This window comes from Cottoperca gobio, chromosome 5 (assembly GCF_900634415.1).
Source record: "Cottoperca gobio chromosome 5, fCotGob3.1, whole genome shotgun sequence".
Classification (NCBI taxonomy): Eukaryota; Metazoa; Chordata; class Actinopteri; order Perciformes; family Bovichtidae; genus Cottoperca; species Cottoperca gobio.
Genome location: NC_041359.1, coordinates 27,486,860 through 27,494,833, shown reverse-complemented (window position 1 = coordinate 27,494,833; position 7,974 = coordinate 27,486,860). Strand labels below are relative to the sequence as shown.

Genomic DNA, 7,974 nt, shown 5'->3' with positions numbered 1-7,974 from the left:
TCATAAAGAAATATCAGATGATTGAGTCACAATATGGAGTCACTTCAATTACATCCAACACACAGACAGCATATGAGTCAAGCATTTCACAATCACATATTCACAAATACACACAGAGACTGAAATGGTTCCAGCTTCACATGCAGACAAACTCGAACTGCGGATACTTTTTAAGTGACCCACAATTTAGGAATTCACACTCACACAGCCATCGAAGTAATCAAAGCATAACACGCCGAGCCATAAAGGAAAGTTGTGTATTTGAATGAAAACATTGCTATATATAGACAATGAACACACTCACACACACACACTCTCACACACACACACACACACACACACACACACACACACACACACACTGATCCCCCGAGTATAGCAGGCTGACTCAGAGCGAAGGCCTGTTTGTGTTTCAGTGTATTTGTGTGTGAAGACAGAAACCTCAGAGTCGCTAAAAACACTGGGCACCTGTTCCCCGGATCCCACCGGGAGAAATTCCACTGTGTGTGTGTGTGTGCGTGCGTGCGTGCGTGCGTGTGTGTGTGTGTGTGTGTGTGTGTGTGTGTGTGTGTGTGTGTGTGTGTGTGTGTGTGTGTGTGTGAACCTGTGTCAGTAACAAGAATGTTGACACTGGACTTTCCTGTCTCACGTGGCCTCCGTGCGACATCACTTCCTTCACGACCCTTCCCTATTTAAAGGCCGGTCTGGTGCTTCTGCAGGGGATTACAGTCAAAGTCCTCGCACTCTTCACACCAGCAGCTCACCCACTGACCGACTCACGATCCGGAAGGCTCTGGATGCTTTTGTGACGATCCAACCGAGGCTTTAAAGGCTGAGGCGAACTGATATTTCCGCCGTGATCATCTGGAAAATGTGTATTTGCGAGTAAAGAGTTGGAGTTGGTAATTGGAACCAACAGAAGCTGAATATTTGCTCTGAGAAAAGCTTTTTAGATTTACATCAGCTTTGTTTTGTCTTAACTCAACTACACTTTTTACAGAGCGTTTTCGAGAGATTTAAAGAGTTTCTAAGACTGTAAACAGTCCAACCCAACTCTAGGAATTGCCACAACACGTCTTGCAAGGTCTTGTTAGAATCTTCCAACAGCAGAGTAGATTTCTACAGCATTAGGAAAAACACAAGACAAGAAAAAACACCAATTTCTGGAGACCCTTCTGTTCTGTCACCATGAGTACCGGTGGGACTACCACTATTTCCCCAAAGGAGCCTCAGGCTTTCAAGCGGGCGGTACGGAAGATTAAATGTGCCGCAATGGTGGCCAACTTGGCCAAGAGCTGGCAGGGCTGGGCCACTGAGCACTCCGGTGCGCAGGACGCCATCCCGAGCGGCTGGATGCCAGCATCTGTTGAAGCGGTGGATATAAAAGAGCACAACCATGAGGTCAAACTTACTCTAACCCCGCGTGTAATCGCAGCTGACATCAGTGACACCGGTGACACAAGTGGGAGTAAGATCCGGACCGGTTCTGTAACCAAGACTGTGCAGCCAAACGCAGCGAGTGCAGCAGCAGCGTTGTGGTCAACGCCATCCGAGGCAAGATGGAGGCGGGTCCCGATGAGAGCAAGCCGTTCCTGGGCAATGAGTCGCCGACACGGCGGCGCCAGATGAGGGCTCTGCAGAACGGCGGAGGGGGGAGCGATCCAAGACAGGAAGCTTTTGCTCCAAGAGAAGAAGCTGGGGTCAAGGAGCAGTAGCGTTGACACTGAGGACAGCGGGCTGGGAGAGGAGGCCGCGCTCAGCGACAACAGCGAATCAAAAACTGAGCTGGGCGTCATCCAGACCAAGAAACAGACCAACAGGCCCAAGGTAGAGTGGTTAATCACAAAGGGTGGGGAAAAGTTTGAACGTGGAGATATAAAGTTACCAAAATAATAAAAAAATAATTCAACATTCAAATTTAAAGCGACATCAATAATTGTTTCTATATCAACTTTAGATCAAATAACTGTTTCTAATGTGGAAGGTGTGTCTTGACGAACTTCTCAGCTTTACGAACCTTTTAGCCTCTTTTATCTTAGTGTTTTGGTTTTACAGTCTCTGCCGTTTTCAGCAAACCAAATGTACCTGCCCAGCTCCAAACTAGATCAATGAATGATGATAGAAAAGTGTTTCCATGGCGGCTAGAGTCTCAAAACAGGCGTGTTGGCAAACATCTTTATAAAGTGATGATATGTCAACGTTCTGCTGCAGCTTTAAATGAACTGAAAATGAAACACGCTGAAAAAGACGGATGTTATCGAGAATATAGTAACGTCAAATAATATTCATGAGAATTATCATTCTTTAAATTTCTACTTTTTTTAGATTCATCAGCAAGTTCCGGTTATTAGGATTTAAAAAGAATCTAAATTGTCCTGAAGGAAGGGGAATTAAAATACTTCCTGTCTGCCTCTGTGGTATGAAACACGGTTCTCTGCATGCAGCTCATATTGTACATTTACCTGAAGCTCAGTAGGGAACGTCCACATATTCAAATAACTGAAACAATACAGAGGGAGCTGCTAGGGGTCTGTTATTTGTCCTCACAAAGTCCAGAAAGTCGAGAACACAGAAAAGACCAAACACTTAAAAGTCTCTGGCTCACACCCAAACCTATTATTTTGTGCCAGAGGTGAGAGTTGGTCCTTCACACACTTTAGTGTTGTTGGTTTATATAAAACCTAATATGTGCAGATTAGAGTTGTTTTGCCCTTTAAATACTTTAGCTTTGACCTGACACGTATGAGTTTCTCCGGCTTTCTCTGCAACTACAATAAATGTTGCTCCTGTCCCCGAATAAAATACACAGTGGAGGACAAATAACCTAAATTAGAGCGTGAATGTTCCCACATGAGTCCCACAGCGTGAATAAACAAGTTTAAGCAAAGGTCCCTTTGATGTCACCTGAAGAAATCTAACTCCCTCATGGACACCAAACAGAAAAACAGTTGCATAACTCTGATGCAAAAATCTCTCCTATAAAGGGCAAAGGAGCCGACCGGGAGGCCCCCTCCATTTATCCAGGAGGTCGCCAGAGAGCAAGGCCAACTCATAAAAACACAAGCTGTACCGCGGCGCAGTGGAATATATGTAAATAAATATAGTCCTGCTCTGCAACGTGTTTCCCGACCTGACCTTCAGGTGGAACAGCCAGGGAGGGGAACATGAGGTGAAGAGAGAGATGTGAGGCAGACACGGAGACAAGAATAAGAAAACCTTCAAAAGATCTGAGCGTGGAAAGACTTTTGATTTCAATACCATTTAAATGAGATAGTGAAAACTGAAAGGTTGGGTTAGTGTTGGAGCAGATTGAGGGTCACAAGAAAACAAACAGATCTAGTTTCCTCACTTACACATTACAAAAACATCTGAGGCTTAACCGAATGAATGAGATGAGTCGCTTTAACATCAATCATCACTATGGCTTCTTTTACTGGGTTGTATTATTATGGTATTGTTATTGAATGGACATTTTAATCTGAAAGGTCATTTGTTATCATTGCCTGATACATGTAGTTGAATATAAAGTAAAATATTTTCCTATTTTCGGTATGTGACGTCATTTTATTTCCTCATACTTTCCGACATATCTCGAGATCACAACTTATTTGTCATTATTTGAAAACAACAAATGTTCTACAAGAAGAAAAGATAAGATAGTTATAAGATAACTTCTGGAGATACTGATGTCTTATTATCTAGATAAAACTATGTTTGTTATTTCGAGATAATGACATAAATAATTTGTGATCTCAAAACAAATAAAACTTGTTATCATGGCAACACGACGGTAGTATAAAGTTTGTCACATGGTCATTTAGGGCTTCCGTAGAGTACAGTATATATCTCCATCACTGTTTGATTGACAGCTGATCTCTGGAAACACCACAACAAAACAAAGATGGCGGCAAAATAGAGAAAATAAAACATTTGATGGGGAACATTATCGCTTTAAGGGTTCACAGAGTTTTTTAAAGGTTCCTCCGTGACACGTCTTCACTTTTCATAGCGCAAATACCAAAGAGATATGGTGACACTGATCTGAAGGGCCTGGCACAGGAAAAACACAGAGGGAGGAGGAGGAGGAAGGAGGGAGAGGGAGGAATGGGGTTAACAAGGGTTAACATTTAAAATGTTTGACTAAAAGTAATGCTTTTTCACAAAAGAAGATGTAAAAACTTTTGTCATTGAAATGCACAAAAGGGCTTACGAGCCTTTAAATTTACTAGAGAAGAATGTTTTTAAAACGTTTTAATGGATCCTCAAGGTCGTAAAGTTTGTGTATGCTGGTTTGTAAAAGCATACATACAGTATTACCGTTAGTGTATATGTGTGGGTGCATAGCAAAGGCCAAGATGTGGATCAATTACACCAACTAGAGGGGAGTTTATTTAAAGGACTGAGGGTCATTAATCAGCCGTTAACATATAGACATATGTTTGAAAGACAGAGTAGAATGGCATTAAGGACTTAAAGAATAAAATCATGTCAGTGCAAACAGACTTTGACGGGGGGCTGAACAATAGAAAAGCAAAAAAGGTTATAAAACGTCCCAATACATTCCTGAAAGTTGCTAAATTGTGAATGCATGCACCATATTCAACAGAAAACTCTTATTTTGTTCCTTTGTTGTACGTCAGCTGTCATAAAGGTGTTTTAATTGTTAAGTAACACCCACTGTGCCTAAAATCATTGAGGTGCCCGTTTAACGAAGACCTAAGTTATATTCTGTAAGACGCTTCACTTTTTTAAAGGTCTGATGTTAACCACCATATTTACCTCCAGATCAAGATTACCACTACGAATGACATCAAAAGCCGCTGGCAGCAGTGGTCTGTGCAGCACATGGAGGGCCAGAAGCTCAACCCCTTCAGCGAGGATTTTGACCACGAGTATGCCATGGCCCAGCGCGTCCGCAAGGGCGAGTCCGGCTACGGTCGACCCAAAGACGGTTCCAAGACGGCCGAGAGAGGCGCAGGGCCCAGAAACACAATCCACAGGGAGATGGAGGAGATGGTGTGGCTTATCAGAGACATGGGCTTCAAGGACAAGGAGGGGAGGACCATCATTACCTTCGGCCGGCTCTTTGACCGCTACGTGAAGATCTCAGATAAAGTGGTGGGCATCGTTCTGCGCTGCCGCAAACACAAGATGCTGGACTTTGAAGGGGAGATGCTGTGGAAAGGACAGGACGATGTGTCATCATTACACTGAGGGACTGAGGACGGACGCCATGTTTTGCGAAAATTCTCAGTGACTTCAAGAGTACAAAAAAATGCCTGTCACATAAAGTAAATTGGTAGACGTAGGCTAGCTGTCTTTTTATCTCTCAGAAATTTGCCAAAATGAAACAAAATAACGCTGTAAAACTGGTATTTTGCATTTTATTAATGCTTGACATAACTTTGACTTGCAGTGAAAGGTTATTGTCGCCTAATGATTCAATGTGAAAGATAATACACACATAGGCTACATAAAGAAGCATCAGTAAAGACAAATAGAAATAATATAGGCCTACATAAGTATTAAAAGGCATATGAGTGTAAACATGGAGGCTACACACACACAAAACACACTCTCAAACCAGACTCATTAGTTCTTCTCATATACCTGACAAGCCATCCGGTGAAGGGAAGCTATCTCTAGCTAGTAACCATGCTAACCATGCTAGCTATGCTGCTACAATATCCTGGGAGCCTCAAGCATCCAGCACGTCATGCCAGGAAAGCTTCACTCACACTGGGGCTGAAGAAACTTTGATTTCATCTATTTATTCACAGAAAAGTCTTTGTTTTGTCCTCTAAAGCTAATTGTGTTGTATACAATTGAACAATGGTAGCATGAAGTTAGTCTCGTCACGGAATATTTGGAACTTGTTGGTGTTTCAGATAGACTTAATGCTAACAGGACAAGAATTGCAGAGCAATTTGATCATTTTTTGTCCAATTTTGATTAATATTGCTGGCAGAATTTAAAATGAATGAGCAAAATTTTGCTAAAATCTACACTAAAAAAACAATGAAGTAGTATTATAAATAAATGTTCAGTTACCATTTAACGTTTTAATTATTATTACTGTGTATTTTATATGATATTATAAATGTAAAACATTTACCAAATTTGAAAAATGTCACCTTTTTTTTGTTGGAATATCTTTTTAATACAGAGACATGTGGATGTATGTGGAGAAAACCACCCTTTTTCTGGAGCACAATAATCATCTGTGAACTGTTCTCTAGCCAAAGTTTTGCTAGATTTGTGTGAACACGGTCGGCTTGAGCTCAGTAATGGAAATCTTAACTGTTATTTTATGTTTGAAAAAGTCGTGTCTCTTGAGTGTAAGTTTAACGTGTTTTAGTTTTGACGTGAAATAGTGAAATGTGTTGAACCTCATTTTAACATTTAGGACATTACTGTTGGAATTGTGATAAATGATGTGTTTTCAATTTTGTTTGCACATTTTCTTCTTTACCAAGTGAAAGTCTGAGAGCCTTCTTACAGAAGGACCATTTTTTTACAAAGAGTTTCTTGTAAATATACATATATACGTGTCATTGGAACACCAAATTAGTATTGAGACTGTGAAATTTGTCATTTTTGCTGCGGTCACAGTGTTACACTACATGGGAGTCAATAAAGACTGAAACTTAAAACAAGGTAGTGTTGAATACTGAGCAACACAGCAAATAACATAATTCATCTTCCACTTCAGCGCATGTTATTTAATCAATTACATGAATACTGTACAACAACACACCACCTCTTTAGTTTTAGGACACCTGCTCCTTCCTACTAATAGAAATCAGTAGAAGCTGTTCGGTCATTTCCTGCATCACTGGGGGTTTAAGCTTTGGCTCAAAATGCATGACATTGCATTGTATTTAGCGGACGTTTTTATCCAAAGAAAACGTACAATAAGTGCATTAAACCATCTGGATACATTCGCAAGAATCGCAAGAATTATGCAAGAACTTCCATTTCATCAAATATGATGAAGTTCTTCATTTAGAAACAATAAGAGACGGAGAAGAGAGGGCGAGTACCAGCGTCTTGAATCGAATTGGAGCGATTTTCATACTTGCATATTGACTGACATATAATTGACCAATTGGGCAGTTTTGGGGACTGTCATGCATCATAACGAAGGTCACCACATGATCTTGTTTAATTATAGAGATTGCTTATATTGCTGTCTAGATTTCATATAAGTTTAGTCTTTGAATTTGCTGCAAATCACATATTAACTACTAAAAAAAAGCCAGTAGTTATTCTGCTTTACTTTTGCACCATAAACAAACTACACCAGAGTTTGTTTGGAAACACGAGACATTTTAAACCAGCCTCGATGCAGATGTTTGGTCTGCACGAGAGTTAAACTTACAGCTTTCACATCAGCCCAAACAAATCACAACCAGAGAGGCAGATGCACCAGAACTGGTTTAGACCCAGTTCGTGAAAGCACCTTTAATTAGAATTATAACGCAGACACAATCTACATATCCCCTCCTCACAAAGAATCCAACAAAACATAGGAAGGGATATTTATAACTGTGGTTTGAACTTTATATTTCTACCTGGTGGACTTGGTTTGCTCACATTTCTTGGATGCTTCCCGAGTGTCCTCGTTTACAGATGACACTGTTACGATGAATTACGGGCGATTCACTCTGGATAGTCTACAGGGTTGCAAACTTGCTAAAAATCCTTGGATAAGTATCCAGAAGTTCATGCCAGAGCCCTTAAGCACTTGCTGATACTGCAGTGAGACACTCTTAAGACCCAGTGGACTCAGTTGCTGTCAGTCTAGACCCTGTTAGCAAATCGCAGGGCTTTTTCTTATTTTTTCTCCTCACCTTCCACCATCACTACAACCTCTGCTACCGTTGGGGTTAGCCTTGGATGAGGCAATGGAAGAAAACTTGTGCACTAGAGGAGTGCGGAGGGATAGTAGAGGATACTTTGGACAGTCCAGAC

The 7,974-nt window shown here is 41.1% G+C and overlaps 1 pseudogene; it reads left to right on the top strand.

Annotated features, from left to right (window-relative positions):
* The first annotated feature begins 706 nt into the window (after positions 1 to 706).
* LOC115007828 (actin-binding Rho-activating protein-like) lies at positions 707 to 5,461 on the top strand (annotated as a pseudogene).
* Positions 5,462 to 7,974: the final 2,513 nt, after the last annotated feature.